Source organism: Camelus ferus, chromosome 19 (assembly GCF_009834535.1).
Source record: "Camelus ferus isolate YT-003-E chromosome 19, BCGSAC_Cfer_1.0, whole genome shotgun sequence".
Classification (NCBI taxonomy): domain Eukaryota; kingdom Metazoa; phylum Chordata; class Mammalia; order Artiodactyla; family Camelidae; genus Camelus; species Camelus ferus.
In genome coordinates this window covers 34646488-34665388 of record NC_045714.1, presented here as the reverse complement: position 1 = coordinate 34665388, position 18901 = coordinate 34646488, and the positions used below count along the sequence as shown (strand labels likewise).

The window sequence follows — 18901 nt, the reverse complement described above, 5'->3', positions numbered from 1 at the left end:
GCAGCACTGAGAAACAGGAAGCTCTAGTGGGGGCTCTGGTGACAGGTTTGATGTAGGTTTTATTTTAAGCATAAAGAGGAGATTTCCGTTGGTCTGTTGACAAACATCCAGGTCAGCCCAGCTGTCTGTCTGTCTGACAGTCCACAACAAGCCCCTAGGGGACTGGTCTGGTCCTGGGCTGTTTTGAGAAACAAGGGGAAATCGAGTTATAGAAGAGGATGGTGTTCAAATTCATGAGAATGGAGTTCACCCCTTTATGATGCAGATGGGGAGACTGAGGCACAGAGAGGGTGATGACCTGCCATAGGTTTGGCAGTGCAGGAGCTGGGCCTCCTGGTCCCCATGTTACAGGAGTGACGGGTTCAGAGGGGATAACCTGGGTAGGCTCTGCAGAGCTGGTATCCTTTGAGGTGTCAAAGATCCTTCTCTCCAGGCAACCCTGCCAGAGTTCTGTGCTAAGGGTTGCCCCTTGCTGTGACCTGCCTGTCCCCCAGAAACCCAAGAAGGTGTGTGTATTGGCTGCATTTTACATGTGAAGTAACTGAGGTTCAGATCACAGGACTGGTGGATGATGGGCCAGGATACCCCTTGTTCCCGGAGGAAGTTTAAGTGCTAGACTCAGACCTTTCATAGTCAACCTGTCACTGAATCCTCCAGGAGATCTTTCAGGGGTCACCTCAGAAGATCACATCTTGTCTTAGAGCAGGGAGGGGGAGTGGCTTATGGGCTGTCACAGTGCAAGTCTGTACTTCAGCCTAGGATCAAGCCCGCCTGCTGGACACCCCGGTCAGTGACACTTTGGCTTCCTGATTCTCTGGACACATGCCTCACCTCTCTTCCCCACCCTGGCAGTCTTTCTTCCTAGTCACTATTGAGCACCTACTGGATGCCCAGCACTGGACAACTCGGCCATGGGCCCTGCCAGGTCTAGGGGGAGGGAAAGGGCAGCTAAGCAGTAACTAGTCATGCAATGTGGAGCAGATACTCTCAGGGACTTCTGCTTGAAGACCAGAGTTGTTCCCAGGAGCTGGGCCAGGGTAGGCCTAGAGGGACATTGGGAGGGTCTATTGGAAGAGAGCAGGGAGGGCAAGGGGCCAGACTGAGCCTTGACTTGTCTGACAGGGGCTGCCTAGTTCTGGGAGGGCTTCCTCTCCACCAGGATTCTGTAGAGGGAGGTGCGAGGGGCTTACCCACCAGCCTGCCAGCCTTGGGAATCTGCAGAAACAGGCCCTCTATTGTTTCGCCTCCAGTTGGAGTGTGAGGGGCAGTGAGGGGCAGCCGCTGTGTTTCAGCTCCTCTGAGGGCCTGCAGCTGCTGCTCCGCCCCCCGGGGCTGCCTGGCCTCCAGAGCAACTTCCCTAGGCCAGACTGGCCCCAGCTGCCTAACCCCTAATTAGGCAGAGATGAGATCTGCTCCCTGATCTATTTCCCACTAGCTAATTATACACACGTGGGCTTGGGAGACTGGCAACCTGGCTGCTCACTTCTGTCACGAGGATGTGATGCACTCATGGGAAAACCCATCCCCACCTACCAGACCTCAGTTTACCCTTTTGGCAGAGGATGGGATGTAGCAAGGGGGCATTGTTCCTGTCTGTGATGAAATGGTTCTGGTTTTGCTAATGAGTTGTTCAAGCGGACCGAGGGAGGAGACTCCAACCTGCCTGACATCCTGTGTCCAGGAGGAGCGGACAGGTCCCTCCTGGCCCAAGACAAAAACCCTATCCAGATTTTTAAAAATGTAATATTATTTTTCAGATAATATATTCGTATATTTTCCCCAACATTTTATTAAGAAAATCTTCAAACTTCAAAGTTGAAATAATTATACAGTGAACACTTATATGTCACCTACTAGATACACAGTTGTTAATATTTTGCTAGATTTGCGGTTATGCAAGTCTCCATCTATCTATTTCTCTATTCATCTATTAAGGTAACTTATTCTTTTAAAGCTTTTCAAAGTGTATTGCAAACATCAGTACACTTCCCCTTAAAGGCACTTCAGCATGTGTATAATTAGCTAAAGTTCCATATTTTTTGGTTATTCATGAGGGTGGGAGGTAAAATTTACATGCAGTGAAATGCATAGACCTTAAAGGTACCACTTGCTGAATTTAGACAAGTGCATTCTGTACCCCAAACCCCAATCAGGATCTAGAGCCATGAGAGGTCCCCTCATCTTCATTCCCTGTCAGTTCCTTTCCCCACCTCATGGATATATCTATTTATCTATATAAATTTAAAACTACTAATAAAAATATTTCCCTGCCCTGTCCTTCCCACTACCAGCCCTGCTCCCCAAAGCAGCCACATTCAACTTTTTAAACTATTTCTTCTGGTACTGTCCTCCATATTTCTAAGTAACATGGTTTCCTGCCATTTGCTTGATTAATTTTAGACAAATATTGACTGAATTTCAGGTCTGATGTCCCCACAGTGTGGCTCCTGCAGCCTGCCCGCCTGGGTTTGAATCCTTTCCCTTAATGGCCGTATGACCTCGGGCAAGTGACTTAACCACCTTGTGCCCCAGTTTCCTCATTTGCAAAATGAGAGTAATTAGAATCTTGAAGTTATTGGATCGTTATGAGGATTCAACATGTAAAATGCCTAGAAGAATGTACATCACCCAAGTAGTCAAAACTGAGTTATTATTATCAAGGAAGACAACTTTTCTCACCCTCTTCTCCTTTCAACATACATTTATCCTAATTTTTCATTGAATGACTAATGTTATTTACAGTGTGACCATATAAATGTTATTTCTTGCCAAGTTGCTCCTTCCAGTTACACTTCCTTTCTGGTGCAACTCTGTTCTTCCTGGAGCTACTACTTGCTTTGTTTTTCATTTGCTTAGTTTCCTTTAACCCATCCTTAATTTCCCCATAGTTACACATACAAGATACTTTATTGGTTCCAGTTTCCTTCCTGAAAACCTTCAAATGCTTTTTCAGAATCCCCACTGCCTTTAAAAGACAACAGTGGAAACTATTTAAAGACTAGAATCTCAAGCACAAGTACAACTTGTAAGTTAAGCATTTGTGAGCACCCATTCTCTGTCCCTGCCCACGTGGGTACCTGAGAGGAAAAAATACTGAAGCTGTGACCCCCACTCCCAGGCCTCACCATTTACGCATGAGACTCCCTCAGCAGTCTGCTCACTGCTGCCAACTTCTGGCTTGTCCTGTGCCCTTAACTTTATTCCTCCATTCATTCAACAAAAGTCTGCTGGGTCCTTCTCCATGCCTGGCACTGGGCTGGGCAGTACCAGTAATATAGAGCTTGGGCAGTGTCAACCCATCTGGTCCCAGACTGGCATTTACGTTGGCATTACATTACATCGGAAGCCAGGAGAGTGGTCTGAATAGAGGTGTGTAGGGTTTGGGTGGTGGCTTGGTATATATGTGTGTGACGTGTAGGGGCATTTGAGTGTCTGTGGTTACCAGCAGATTCTCTATGAAAGGTCATTTGTGTGCATTTAGGTGCACATGCTTATTGGTTGTTGTCTGCATAGTGTGTTCACCAGGTATGTCTATCAGTTAGCCTTTGCTGTGTAACAAGCCACCCTAGACCCAATGGCCTCAAACAACAATTTATTAGTTCATGATCCTATGAACTGGGAATCTGGTCTGGGCTCAGCTGGGTACTTCTGGCTTTACCTAGGCTCATTCATGTAGCTGCAGTCAGCCGGGGCTGGCTGGTCTTGGAATGCCTTGCTCACATGTCTGGCAGTTGGCAGGCTGTTTGCTGGGCTGCTTCAGTTCACCTCCACAAGGCTAGCTCGGGCTCATTCACATGGGACTCTCAAGGTTTCGTGCTAAGCTGCAGTGTACTAGTGCTTTTTGAAGCCTCTTCTTTGGTCATGATCACCAATGTTCCATTGGCTAAAGTGATTTGTCCAAACTTGATTCAAGGGGTAGAGAAATAGACTCTGTCTCTTAGTCACATTGCAAAGGGCATGAGTACAGGCATGGAGGAATTTTGTAGCTGATATCAGTTTATCACAGCCTGTATGTGCTGGGTGAAATAACGGGGAAACTTCACAGCTTTGGAATCAGAAAAATCTGTATTTCTTGGTACTACCAGTTGTTGTCTGATTTTAGTCAGGTTGCCTCACCTCTCTGAGCTCTGTAAACTGGATAAAATTGAATCACATGAGATGGTCTTTATAAATGCTTTTTCTATTCATTTCTTCATTAATGCAACATGTATTTATTAGGGCCTACTGTGTGCCAAGCACTAGGTACACTCTGAAGAGACTAGTGAACAAAATAAACCAAAACACTTGCCCTTGAGAGGCTTAGTCTGGGTTTCAGACAGACACTAATTGATCATCCCAATAATTTTATGGTCACTAAGATTAGGTCTTGAAGGAAGGAGAGGTTGCTGACCTGGCCAGGAAGGTTTGGGAAGCTTAAGATATCTGAGCTGACATGTGAAGGGTAGGTAGGAGTTTACAAGGAGAAGAGGGCATAATGGTGGAAAAGGATTATTCTAGATTGAAGGACTAGCATGTGCAAAGGCCCTGTGATGGGAGGAGTAACTGGATCAGAGAGAAGGTGGATGTAGCTGAACCTGGAGCATAAAGGCCAGACCTGTGAGACTTCTGGAGCCTTTGAACAATGTGAGGGTCTATCTTGCCAGGCAGCCTGAAATAAAACCCAAAGGTCTAACTGTGTTTTATAAGGCTCTCATGACCTACATCCCTGTTATTCCTCCCCCTCCTCCTTTACCTACTCTGCTATAGCCCGCTGCCTCCCTGATGTTCCAGAAACACAACAGACACATTTCTACCTCAGGGCCTTTGCACTTGCTTTTTCCATTGCCAGATCTATCCTATCCCAGGTATCGCGTGACTCACTCTCTCACTTCATTCAGGTCTCTGCCCATGTGTTACCTCCTCAGAGAGGACTTCTCTGACCCACCCACTCTTTGCACCCTCTGCAACTAAGCCCTCAGCATCCAACAGCCACTAGTTCCCTGCCCTGGTTTATTTTTCTTGCTAGAAAAATATCCACCCCCCAGCTTACAGTAAAGAAGGCCATGTTCTGTTTCTTGTCTGTGTCTCTCACTAGAATGCAGCTCCAGGAGGCAGGGGCTCTGCTTTGCTTTAGGCTGTCCCCCTGCCCTGGGGGACAGGTGGTGTTTCACAAACACTTGTTGGATGAAGGAATGAATGAGTGAGGAGAAATGAGTGAATGACGTGCTGGAAAGAACTGGCTCTCGGAAAGTAGGAGGCCTGGCTTCAAGCCCCAGCTGAGTGACCTAGAGATGTTACATACCTTTCTGTTCCTTGGTTTCCCCAGCTCTGCTGTGAGGTATCTGTGGTCTGTAGGTAGGTTTTGGGTTTGGAAAGGAAGACTCCATCCTGTGGAGGGTTAGGGCCTGTGGCAGAGGAAGGGAGCCCTCTCCCTGGCCCTCTTGGGGATGAAAATAGCCTAGCTCAGCCCCTAGGTTGGCCCCTTACCCTCACCGTGGCATCCAGCTGGAGCCAGGAGGCTCTGTCTGGAGCCTGCCAGCCTGGCGCTGGGCCAGAATCAGGCTGCCTGACAGCTGGGCCAGGCAGCCCTGGGAGGTTCTTAAGGGCAAACTGGGCCTGTCAGATGTCCCCACCTCCCTCTCCACTTCTCCCTCCTCCCTCAGTGTCCTCTGGAGGGTTAAATCACTTAATCCTCTACGTGCCTGCAGCCTTTGCAGTTTGCAAAACTCTTTCTTGGTCTGTGTCTAATTTCACTCTGCATGGTAACTGCTTTACTGATGGGAACATTCCGGCTCAGAGAGGACAGCTGCCTTATCGGAAGTTAAATAGCTAGGAGCTAGTGCAGTTTGTAGTGGAACCGGTGGAATACAGTCCTGTCCTGCCTGTGTGTGTGTGTGTAGTGTGGCATTATCATTGTTAAACCTCACTACTAGTGCCCTCCCTTCACCACCAGCTCCCAGGGTCTCTGATAGGCTGTGGTGGTTAACAGCTCATGGATCCAGGACGCCTTGAGTTTCAATCGCAGCTTTGCTGCAACCTAACTGAGTGGACTGTTGGGTCCCCATTGTCCCCCATCTCAGTGTCTGCCAATAGGACAAATCCCTTAAATCTGGACACCATTAGGACTAACATTATATGTATTGACTAGGTTTTTAAAAAATTAATTTGTTGCCAGTATTTAAGCATTTCAACAGTTGGAAGAATCACCCATGCAAACCAAACCAATGAGCATCTATGAGGCCCCAAACCCCCTATGGTGTGTCCAGCACAAAGCAGTGCTCCCAGGGGAGCTCATTCCTGTACGTAAGTGCCATGGTGAAGCAGGTGCCATTTATCATGTCCTCCAACAAAGTCTCAGAAAGGTGAAGCCATGTACCCAAGGTCACAGAGGCGAGGAGGGTGGTGGGTTTAGGGGTGCACGAAACCCCAGCACTCATTCTTCTGGGCATCTTGAGACCCAGTGGCATTTATTCAGCAGGTGTCCCAGCCAGCATCACCCCCAAGAATGTGGGCTCAGTGGGGCCAAAGCTTCTGAGTTCTCATGAGAAGCAAGCTCTCAGAAAACATTCAGTCTGTTATGCTCTCACTGTTTAACTGTGAGCAAGTAATTACTTAACTGTAAAAATACTCCATACAAAGGGTAGAGTTTGTAATAGCAAACAATTGCAAATGTCCATCAAGGAGCGGTGGTTAAATCAGCTCAGCCAGGCCACGCAATGGGAGCCCACAAGGCACTGAAAAGGTGCGCTGTGCGCACGGATGTAGACAGGCAGGGCACTGGGCTCAGTGAACAGAGTGAGATGTGGGACAGTGTCTGCTGTGTGCTATGTTTATTGAAACCGGAATATGTGCCCCAGCCCTCTGTGCTGGTCTTAAATCTCCGTGGAGAGTTACACAGGGAACCCTGAACATTGGCTGCCTGAGGGGAACTGGCTGGCTGGAGCCAGGGGTGGGAGGGAGGCACACTTCTTTTGAATTTTGATATAAATTTAAATAAAACAATGTATTTATTACTATAATAATTATATACAAATAATTATAATAATATATAAATAAGTATACATAGATAATTATATAAAATAATTAGAATATATGCTATATAAGTAATTATTTAAAAATTAAAAAAATTAAAATACATTTAAATTAAAAATAATTAAAATAAAGTAACACAAAGTAAACGGCAAGAAACCTCAAACAGACAGAAAAACATCGGGCTTGTAGGCCCAGTAAGCTCGCTAACTCCCCTGGGGCATCCATGGGCCCCATTCTGGGCTCTGCCCGGCTTGGTTTTGTGGCTCCACCCTCTACGGTAATATTTGGGTTTCCACACACACAGCACCCACAGGAAACCCCAGCCAATGGGCATCAGGTTCCAAGCTGGACCGCCTGGTGGTGGGCATGGCACACACCCTGGAATGGCGTCATCCAAATGCCCGGGTGATGACACAGCCCCCAATGGAATGATGACACTTCCCACAGTGGCACAGGCCCTGCTGGTCTGGGGTTTGTCTTGCAACCTCCAGGTGGGTGTGTGGACACCAAAACAGCCATTCCCATGGACTAGTTCTGAGCCTTCAGGGACTGAATTCATCCATCCATACAATATTCATTAAGCACCTACTATGTGCCAAATACTCTTCTAGGCACTAAAGATACTGCAGGGAACAAAACAAATAAACCTCCTCCCCTCCCATGGGGAGACAGGCAATGCCCCCCCAGAGAGTGGAAGTGCAGAGGGGGAGGAAGCAGCAGGAAGGGGGAGCGGGGCTCTGGATATTTTCCATTTTCACTGAGGTAGAATGGCTATACAATAAAATTGACCCATTTTAGGTCTACGGTTCGGTGAGTTGTATACATTTGCGTGCTCACCACTACAGACAAGTTATAGAACATTTCTATCCATCCATAAAGTTCCTGCATGCACCTTTGCAGTCAGTCCCCACCTCCCGCCCCACTTCCCGTTTAGGAAGCTACTGGTCGGTCTTCCTGCACTATAGATTGGATGTGTCTTTTCTGGAACTCATACAAATGGAAACCGGCTTCTTTCACTCAGTGTAATACATTTGCGACTCATCCACGCTGTTACGTGTTTGTTCCTTTTGCTTGATGAGTGTCCCACGGTCTGGCTACCCCACGTTTTGTTTATTCATCCAGCCTGTTGACGGGCATCTGGGTTATTTCCACTTTTTGGCTATTACAGATGCACCTGCTGTGGACATTTGCAGACAACTCTTTGTGTGCACATATATTTTCATTTCTCTTGGGAGTGGAATTGCTGGGCCTGGTATGAAGTGTAAGTATAACTTTTTTTTTAATCTGATTTTTTTTAAAATGGAGATACTGGGGATTGAACCCAGGACCTCATGCATGCTAAGCATGCACTCTACCACTGAGCTATATCCATTCCCGGATGTATAACTTTTTTAGAAGTGAGGATTGTGCTTTTAAATAGGATGGTCAGGGCAGGCTTCACTGACCAGGTGACATTTCAGCAGAGGCTGGAAGGAGTTGAGGGGAGCCTTGTGGGTATCTGTAGGTCATGATGAAGACATAGGCTTTTCCTCTGAGAACCCATGGGAAGGGTCTGAGCAGAGGTGGGACAGGATCAGACTTGTATTTGAACAACCCCCCTCCCAGGTTGCCAAGTGGAGAATGGGCTGTAAGGCAGCAAGGGAGGAAATAGGGAGGCCGGCTAGGAGGCTACTGCAATAGTCCTGGCGGGAGATGCAGGTGCCGACTCGGGCTGAGGCAGCTGGGAGTGAGGAGTGTCAGATTCTGGGTCTGCTCTGAAGGTGAAGCCACGGGGGAAGCGCTGGATGTGGGAGGCGAGGGCAATAGGGATGTGAAGGATGGCGGGGACCTGAGGTGGCCTCTAGGAGCTGAGAGGCACCCCCAGCCAACAGTCAGCAAAGAAACGTGCACTTCAGGCTGGCAACCCCAAGGAACTGAACTCTTCAGATCACCTGAGTGAACCTGGAAGACCCCGAACCTCCACAAAGGAACACAGCCCAGGTGACGGCTGAATTCAGCCAGAGGAGACCCGAGCAGAGAACTGAGCTGTGCTGTGCATGCCCAGACTCCGAGCCATAGAAACTGTAAGAAGGTTGTTGTTAATTGCTAAGTTTGTCACGATTTCTTACTCAGAGATAGATGACTAGAATCCTACAGTGTCAGAGCTAAAGCAGTCCCTAGCAACCGCTGAGTACAACCTCCTCATGTACAGATGAGGAAGTGAACCCAGAGAGTAGATGGGACTTGAAACCTGGTCCCTGCAGGGAGGCAACATCAGGCAGAAGCTACGCCAGCTCCGGAGGCCCTGCCGGGAGCCCCGCCTCTCATCCCCTAGGAGGCTGTGATACCCATTCCTCTGCCAACCCTCCTTTGTCCGGCCACTGGCCCCCTAGAGAGCCAGCTTCTGGCCACCCACTGAATACCCTCAGCTCCCGGCAGCAAGCTCGGGCAGGTTCCCCCGCCAGGCCAGGCGCAGGGACCAGGAAGGAGGTAGCACCCTTGCCCCCACAGCAGAGCAGGGCCCAAGGGTGCAGGAGCTGGGCCTGAGTCTGAGAGCCCAGGGCAGAGGGACAAAGCACAGACTTAGGTCAGAGGGCCCGTGGCTGGAATCCCAGCTCTGCCCCTCACTGGCTGCAGGACTCTAGACAAGGGATGCCCCTATGCTGAGCTGCTGTGTCCAGTCTGTGAAATGGGAGCGAGAATGCCTTCCTCCAAATGGGCAATGAGCTAAGGGACATGAAACTGTTGGTGGGAGCGCCATAAATGCACAAATGCACATCCGCAACCTCTTCCTTCTTGTGGGCCTCGGGCTCCCCATCTGCTAATTGACCTTGTGCCTGAGATGTGTTTTGGGGGCCCTTTTGGCTCCAACAGTTGACCATTTCAGGGTCCAAATTCTTGCTCTACTTTTTACCAGCTGTATGACCTTGAACAAGCCACTTCAGCTCTCTGAGCCCCAGGTTTCTATGCTGTAAAATGGACTATTAATAACACCTCTCATGACATGGGAGATGCAGGTCAGAGACCTAGCTGAGTGTCTCAAAAAATGTCAGCTAGTTTTATTATTGTCTTCATTATCACCGCTCTGAGTGTGTGAGTTAGGTCCCGCCTGCTGACAGGGGCAATAGGGCAGAGCCTCCCAGGGTGGGGGAAGTTTGGTTCCCTTGGAGACAAATGTTTGTGGGCTGGGCTGGACCTGCAAACATTTCTGGGGGGTGGGGGGGAGGTGGAAACCCCAACTAGTTCTTCTCCCCGAGCCCTGGGGCCCTGCACACATCTAGAACCAGGCCCCGAGTATCACACTACTTACAAACAGTAACCCCACAGGAAGGTTTTGGGAAAGAAAAATATGCATTTATTTCTGTTCCAGGGTCTGAAAAATATCTCCTGCTTTCCTCTAGAGGGATGGCAGTAGCTTGTGCAAACACCTGGAGGTGGGGATGTGGGTCATAGACACAAATGGGGTGGGTCTCACAATGGTCCCCTCTGGCTGTGTCTGAATTATGCACGCGGTCCTCTGACCACAGGTAATTCGCTTGTATCAACAGATCCTGACTGCAGGCTGGGCAGCCCAGAATCTCTCCTGGGAACTTGAAACTTGAAGGAAGGGCACACAGGCAGATCCCCTCCCATAAATCCACTGCTGGGCCCCTCGGCTAGTCACTTTCTGGTGTTTGTCACCCAATTTCCCTTGGCCGATGTGGTGACTGGGGAGACACAACATTGTTGGATACTCTATGGATGGAGCAGTGGCCCTTCTGGATGGAGCAGTGACCCTTCTGATCCATGCAGGCAGCTGTGGGGTGCTTCTGTGTGGAAAGAGCACTGGACTCCAAGTCTGGTTCTCTGTGACTTACTGGCTGTGTGAGCAAATCACTTAACTTCTCGGTGTGGTCCAGTGGGCTGGGACTGGGGGGACCTCAATGAGCAGATGGGGAAACTGAGGACAGAAAGAGAAGGGGCTTAAAGCCACACAGCAAGTTTTGGACAGATCCTGGAGAGTACCTGGGTCCCCCAAATCCCAACCCTGGGGGTGGGACAGTCCCTGCAGTAGGAGGCTTGTTCTAATTAGCAGCAGGTCCTGTTTCCCCCAGATAAACCTCGGACCCCCAAGCACTTCACAAATCACAAGTTCCTTTCCCAAACAGTTGTCACATTTGGCCCAGCAATACTGTCAATATCACACTCAGGGGCTGAGCTAATTGAGCCTAGAGAGCCTCAAGAGGGACTTGTCCAAGGTTATATACCACAAGTTCAAGGCAGTTTGAGCCAGATCTGAAAAGCTTGTGCTTTTTGCTCTAAATCAGTGTTTCCCAAGCTGGTATTTGAGGATGCACTGGGGGTCATGGGTAGTGAGTTCTCCATAAGGATTTTGAAGTTGTTTGCTTTCATTTTGATGGTAATCCTAAAAATGTTAACAAACAAATCATGAATCATCTGCATGACCACAGGTGGGTCCTACCTGAGATTGTATTTGGATTTGGGGTCACAATGGCATCAAAGAATAACATTTATTGAGAACTAACTATGGTCCAGGTACTGTGTTTTGTACTTTAATTGTATTATTCATTTAACCCTCATGACAACCCTATAGGATAGGTAATATTATCATTCCCATTTCACAGAGAAAGTTGAGGCACGGAGAGGTTAGGTAACTCGTAACAAAGTCAACAGCAAGTGAGGGAGTGCAGCCAAGATTTGAACTCAGGCTGACTTCGGAGCCTGTGATCTTGACCACAATGCTTTACCACTGTAATCAGCTTGGAGCGGTGAGAAAAGGGCAGAGGTGGCCTTGATATGTAAAATGAATTCCTGCTAAGTGAAGGTCAAGTGATGTGGTGGTAGAGGGTGGGAAGGAAATGTTACCGTGGGTAGAATAGGAATTAGGAGGAAGTCTGTGATGAACCCACAAGAAATGACAGCACAGTTGAGTGTCCCACATTCACACTGCTGGTGACAATTCAGGTTTAGCAAAGCAACATCGTCCATATCACTAAGTTAATGTTGTTACATTGATGCTGTGGTAGCATCACTTAGTGGTTACGGCTTAAGAGTCATGATTTCTGAGTTCAAATCCATCTTCCTCCTCTGACTACAGGCAAGTCACTGAACCTCGATAAACATCAGTTTTTTCATCTCTAAAATGGAATTATAATAGCACCTGAAAGACAGCTGATTCCCTACGCAATTCCTACCTCTTCTTTTTCTTTGTTGACCAAACCCTGGGTCATTGCCCTGGGTGGCAATGTACCCAGCCCAAACACTACATTCCTAGCCTCTGTTACAGCTTCTGGTAGCCGAGGAGTGGAAGTTGTTAGGTGAGGTTTCTGGGAAATATCCTTAGACAATGCTGATGCAGCTGAGAGGAAAACCAATTTCCCCTTTTTCCTTTTCCTATGTGGAACTCAGGCATTAAGGCTGGAGCTCCAGCAGCCATCTTGGATCAAGAAGGACCTCAAGGATGAAACCATGTGGTAGGATGAAGCAACATGAAGCTGGAAGAAATCCAAGACTTTGATGACACCATGGAGGCTGCACCAGCCTGGGCCTGGTCTGATCTTTCCAGACTTTGTTTTTAAAATAAACTTTTAGTTTTAGGAAAGTTTTTGATTTACAGAATTATTGCAGAGATAGTACAGAGATTTTCTATATACCCCACACCCAGGTTCTCTTATTAATAACATCTTATACTAGTATGGTACGTTTATCACAATTAATGAACCAATATTGTGACATTATTATTAACCAAAAAGTCCACTTTTCATTCAGATTTCCCCAAATATCCCATTCTGTTCCAGAATCTCATTCAGGACACCACATTATATTTAGTCAGCATGTCTCCTTAGGCTCCTCTTGGCTTTGACAGTTTCTCAGACTTCTCTTGTGTTTGATGACCTTCGCAGTTTTGAGGAGTGCTGGTCTGGTATTTTGTAAAATGTCCCTCAATTGGGATTTGCCTGATGATTTTCTTATAGTTTAACTGGGTCATGTGTTTGGGGAGGGAGGTCACCGAGGTAGAGTGGCAGCCTCCGCCTGGTCTGCCAAGGGTAGGTCCTATCAATGTGACTGATCAGTGTGGAGGTGAACTTTGATCACTGTCAGGTTCTTCCAGTAAAGTTACTCTTTTTTTGCCCCCTCTCTTTCCATGCTGTGCTCTTTGGATTAAGGTCACTATGCATAGTACTTAAGGAATGGGGAGTGATGTTCCCTCCTTCAGGGTGGAGTAGCTACATAAATTAGATTCTTCTGCAGGGGAGATTTATCTCTTCTATTTGTTTGTTTGATTATTTATTCATTCATTTAGTTCAGTGTGGACTCACGGATATTTATTTTATTCTTTGGATTATAATCCAGCACAACTTTATTACTATTATTTTTGCCCAAATTGTTCCACCTTTGGCCCTTGGGAGCCCTTTCTGTTGGCTCCCCAGACTTCTTGATGTGAAAGAAAAACAAACTGAGGTAGATTTTTAGCAACAATGGCCTCAAATTCCTCCCATTCCTTCATGCCCACACCTTTGCAATGTGATTTCTCAAAAAGACTTTGCAGCTTCTCCATCAGACACTCTCTTTCCATCCCTGGAGTCTGGGCTGGCTGTTGTGACTTGCTTTGGCCAACGGGAAGAGGCCAGTGTGTAAGAGGGGCTTGTGTGCTGGGCTTGCGGCCCCTGGGACCCTGAGACCACCATGTGAGCAAGCAGGGCTGGCCTGTGGAGGAGGAGAGCGGTGGCCCACTCACCTGTGGTGGCCTTGCCTACAGCCAGACAACAGCCGTGTGCGAGAGGCCCTTGAGCACAGTGGACTGCAGATGGGTGTCAAACCCAGAGGCAAGCTGTCCCTGCTGAGCCCAGACCACACTGCCAACCTACAGGGTCATAAGCAAATCCGCGGTCAGTTTAAGCCACTAAGTTGTAAGATTGTTTGTTAGGAAGTGAGAACTAACTGCTACATAAGCCACTGTCTTACAGATCTGTTATTTGATTTTCCTGTTACAGGAAGTCAAGCCTAATTCTAAAAGGACACAGAATTTATTTCACAGGGAGTTTGTAGAACCTGAATGAGTGAGGCCAGGACTGTACATAAAACAGTGCCTGGGTGAATTAATAATAAAAATAATTATGTAATTATATTTATATAAGATATAGAATATATAAATACAATATAATAACTACTATAGTTATGTAGTAATTATTAGTTTTGTAGTGTGTTAGTATTTAATTTGTAACTTTGTTTCAGATTGCAGTTGTTTGAGGACTGAAAGCTGAAGGAGCTGGGACCTCATTCTGTGAGTAATTTTCTGTCCATGCCTCCAGTCTGAGGCCATCAGGAGCACATGTGCGGTTAAACAGGTGGGCTCCGTTACCCACTGCAGGGAGGGAACGCACACCCTGGGGAACCCTGGTGTCTCAGCAAGAGAAGGGTCAGACGAGGCTGATTATAGGACTCCGGCTTGTGTTAGGCGATTTTGAGGAAAGCTTAAGGAAGTGGGATTTTTCTCTTGATTGGATGCTGTTGGGAAGTGAGAGTCATTCTAGGGTTGAGATCTTGGTAATCCTCCCTGCAGAGAAGGCCAACTAGGGCCAGGCTAATGCTGCTAAGTGGTGAAGAAGCAGCAGTCACTGTATCAGCAGGGATGGTGGGGTGTTTGGTCATTTTGTGCTGAGACATTACAGAGTGGTCTTGCTTTGGCCTCGATTCCACCTTGATTCATCAGAGTCCCAGAGCGCCTTGTCTGTCGTGGGTGTTCTGTGAAGTTGCTTATGTTCAGCAGGACATCAGTTGTGACCTGTGGGTGTCAGGCCTAGGTGATCACCAGCCAGGCCAGCTCCTGAATGGAGGGCTGCTTTTCCCCTTCTCAGTTTACGTCCACACTGAGGGGTCTGGGAGTTTCCTTCCCCTTTTAAAGCTCTCAAGTTGGAGCAACGGCTCATTCCTGCTCAAACCGGCATTTTTAGGCACTTTGTTTCCTCCCAGAAGTTTTCCTCTCCCATTTACATATTATATTAACAATATCTTAATCATATAGTTATAGTGCTAATTATACATAAATGAATTCTATTATCAATAATATATATTAATAATAATATTTGGGAAGCACTTGCTATGTGTCAGGGACTGTTCTAAGGCATTTTTTTCTAAGCATCTATTCATTTAAAGATCCTTAATCTGGGGTCTTACCAGCATCCACGGATTGAATTTTTCTTTACTCATCTTTAGTTAAATTCAGCACTTTCTTCAGTTAGGAACATGGATACAAGCCACAGTGATATTTGGGCCTGGAACTTTGTCACCATTAGAAACTATGGCTATTTTCATATTCCATAGTCATTACGGACATCTCAGAATATTGTTAACATTCACCATTACTTTGAAATTGCAGTTCCTCCTCCACTAGATCTTGCTCTAAGTGCTCACAACGATGCATATGCAGTACTCTACCACGATTGTGTTTGTCAAAAATATTTTGGTAACCATAATTTTAAGAAATTTCTTTCCTTTAAAATTGAATGCATTTTATTTCAGGCATTTGAAAACATCCTTTTGAGGGGCAGCTCCATGCCTTCACCAGATGCCAAAGGGATGCAAGACCAGATAAATGTGAAGATTCCTCAATCCTCCAATGATCCCATGAGCGGGTATCATTACCGGCTTGTTACAGAGACGGACATGAGGCACAGAGAAGTTGTGCAGTTTGCTTAAGGTCACACAGCTATTGAGTGGTTGCGCATTAATTAATCTGTCAGTTGTGTTTTCAGCCTATGGGCTACTGTGGGCTGGTTCTCTGTATTTTGCATAAGCATGTGAATATCCCCAGGCAAGTGTCATGCCTTAGGATGCGTGGATCTCCATTTCTGTATGTAGGTGTGTGGAATGCCTAGGTGCAGAAAAGGGAACCACAAGCCCTTGTCCACTCTGGGCCTTCTGTCTGATTTCTGGGATCACTTTGATTAATCGCATCTCCACATCCCTTGGGAAACTGAAGGGCTGGGCTGGGAAAAGACAGTGGGGCCAGGCGGGGGTTGGGGGGTGGGGCAGCAGGTGAAGGCCAGGTTGGAGGGCAAGTGTGCCCTAGGGCTCAGCCTCTGACCTGAGGCTGGACATGTGACCAGGGCACAGCTTGGGGGAAGGGGAGTCTGGAGGAAGGGGGACGCTGTTCCCATAGGGAACCCTTCTCTTGGGCACTTGTGACTGAAGAGTATCTGGGACCACAGTCCCTGCGCCAGGCTGCCTGTGGGGATGGGGGTGCTGCGAGGAGATGTAAAGGAAAACCCCGCTCTCGGGGGGCTCCTCTGCTCTCAATACCCTGCTACAACACGACTTCACTTCTGATGCCAGACATGTGGGTTTTCCACACATCAGGCAACACCAGCTGGGTGTGTCCTACAATTTGACTCAGTTCTGACACTATCTACCTGGAGTTAGCATCCCATCTCACAAGAGTGCCCCACCTGCCGCTTTAGACACCAGCTTCACCTGTGCTTTTTTACTAAATCAGGGTTTCCCAAGACCCTTTTTTTAATTAATTTGCCAGAGCAGCTCACAGAACTCAGGGAAACAGTGTATCTACTAACTAGGTCACCAGTTTATCATAAAAGGATATAACTGAGGAACAGCCAGATGGAAGAGATGCGTAGGGCAAGGCATGTGGCAGGGGTGCGGAGCCGCCATGCCCTCTCTGGGTGTCCCACTGTCCCTGCACCTCCACGTGTTCTCCAGCGCAGCTCTCTGAACCCTGTCCTTTGGGTTTTTATGGAGACTTCATTACATAAGCATGGTTGATGAAATCATTGGCTGTGAGTGATCAGTTCAGCCTCCAGCCCCCTCTCCTGCAAAGGTTTAGGAGCCTTGTGCCAGAAACAGAATGAAGGCCAAACCTATATACATCTTATTATAAATCACAATATCAAAGGAAACTAGTGAAGCCCACCCTCTACCCACACAGGGGTCCTGGGGGTCGTACCCTAAGGGTCTCTGGATGTGAGCCATCTGAGCCACAGAGCTAAAGTCTTTTCCCACCCTGTGGTCCTTGGGATAGGAGTCCCCCAGAAGGGTCTCTTTTTGTTTGTTTGTTTGTTTGTTTTGTTTTTTGGGGGGGCAGGTAATTAGGTTTATTTACTTATTTTTTAACGGAGGTACCGGGGATTGAACCCAGGACCTCTTGCATGCTAAGCACATACTCTACCACTGAACTATACCCTCCCCCTAGGAAGGTCCCTTTGATAGCAAGCCCCCTGTTCTTGAATATCCCTCCCTCCTCTCCAGGGGTGCCTCTCAGTTTATCTTTCCCCAAATGCCAGCACGTCTGTTTAACTGTCTTCCTCCCCAAAGTTAAATGGTATCAATAACGATACTACATACATACCACGTGGATCATTTGTAGTCGTCAATGGCTAATCCTCACACCTGTGCCACACTAGATCCATGATTACAGCTTTGTGATGTGCTTTCTAAGGAGTGGGGGCAGGGCGGAAAACTCACGGCAAGTCACTTCATCTCATTATCTCATTTAAAGAACAGGGACAATTGCTGGCTGAGTTGTGAGAATTAAGTGAAATACTGTATTTCTTCAATTCCACATGATAATCTCTATGTCAGCCTGATGCTATGTCTGAGGAGCTTTGGGTGCCAAGAGAAAATAACAACTTATATCTTATCTAATGTTTACTATCTTAAAAAAAAAACAAAATCCAACTTTATTGAAGTAAAATTGACACATGATAAATTGCACATATTTAGAGCAAAACATTTGGTAAGTTTTAACATATGTGTACACTTGTGAAACCATCACCACTGTCAAGAGAATCCACCACCCATAAGTGTTTCCACGTGTGTAATTTAGAGAATAACACTGTCTCAGAGGGCTGGGATTTTGTCTGTGAGTTTCAGAAGGGTCACTCACTTGTGCTGATGCTCTGCTGTAGTCTGGACATTCTTGATGACGATATCTTCAAACTTGTGTAAATGACGTCTGGTGGAGCCTGTGTCCATGCAGAGGATATGTGTGCCATTCTGTTGGTTTAGGCATTTGTGATGTTTGTCGTTGGCTTCCGCAACAAGCTTACCTTGTATGTAGGGCTGCACGCTCGGAAGGATTCTCCTAGGGGAGAGGGCATAGCTCAGTGGTAGAATGCATGCTTGGCATGCATGAGGTCCTGGGTTCAATCCCTAGCACTGCCACTGAAAAAAAAAAAGGAGGGGGCTCTTCTCTTAATGCTCTGCTATCACATCTTGAAATTCTTAGCAATTATCTTGAAATTTAAAATTTCATCTTTGAATTTGTGTATCAGAAGTGAAGTCCAATGGGCAATGGATCACGCACGTGAGCGGAAGGGATACATGTAATAAGGGTGTTCACCATTCGCATGGAGTGTTCACGGCGCCCCTGGAGCACAGAATGCTGGTGAACCACAGGCATGGACATTTAGAGGGACTCAAAATGAGTACGAGGTGAGCAGGTTATGTCTATGATTGAGTAAGCAGGGGCACAGCTCAGAAAGAACATGCATTCTGTTAGAACTTGAAGTTTCTTTGGTCACAGAAAAAAATGTAATGTTCCAAAAAACAAGGACAACCAAGGAAACTTGTCACATCCTATCCTCTCCATTTTATTTCCTGTATTCGCCAACCACTTACCCTGAAAATGACGATGTAGAAAGAAGAGGAAAGATAGGGAACCCTGTAGTTTCCTTTCCTTTCAGCCTTCCTTTTTCATCAGTAAGTAGGATGTAGGGAGCGTTGGTAGAATGTGTGAATATCAAGAATTTAAATAAAAGCAATTCAGTTAGTTTGGTGCAGCATTTCCACTGTCCCAGTAAGAATGTATGAGCTATGAAATACCAGTGATGTAGTTTGTGATTCCACATTTGAGTTACATGCTCTGACATTGGCGTTTAAAACTGTCATTGCACCA

The 18901-nt window shown here is 47.0% G+C and overlaps 1 long non-coding RNA gene across 1 annotated transcript; it reads left to right on the top strand.

The window, feature by feature from the left end:
- Positions 1–8176: 8176 nt before the first annotated feature.
- LOC116657798 lies at positions 8177–15938 on the top strand. The gene is made up of 4 exons (XR_004312926.1): positions 8177–8272; positions 12400–12541; positions 14227–14275; positions 15514–15938. It is a non-coding gene; the product is annotated as an uncharacterized LOC116657798 (long non-coding RNA).
- Positions 15939–18901: the final 2963 nt, after the last annotated feature.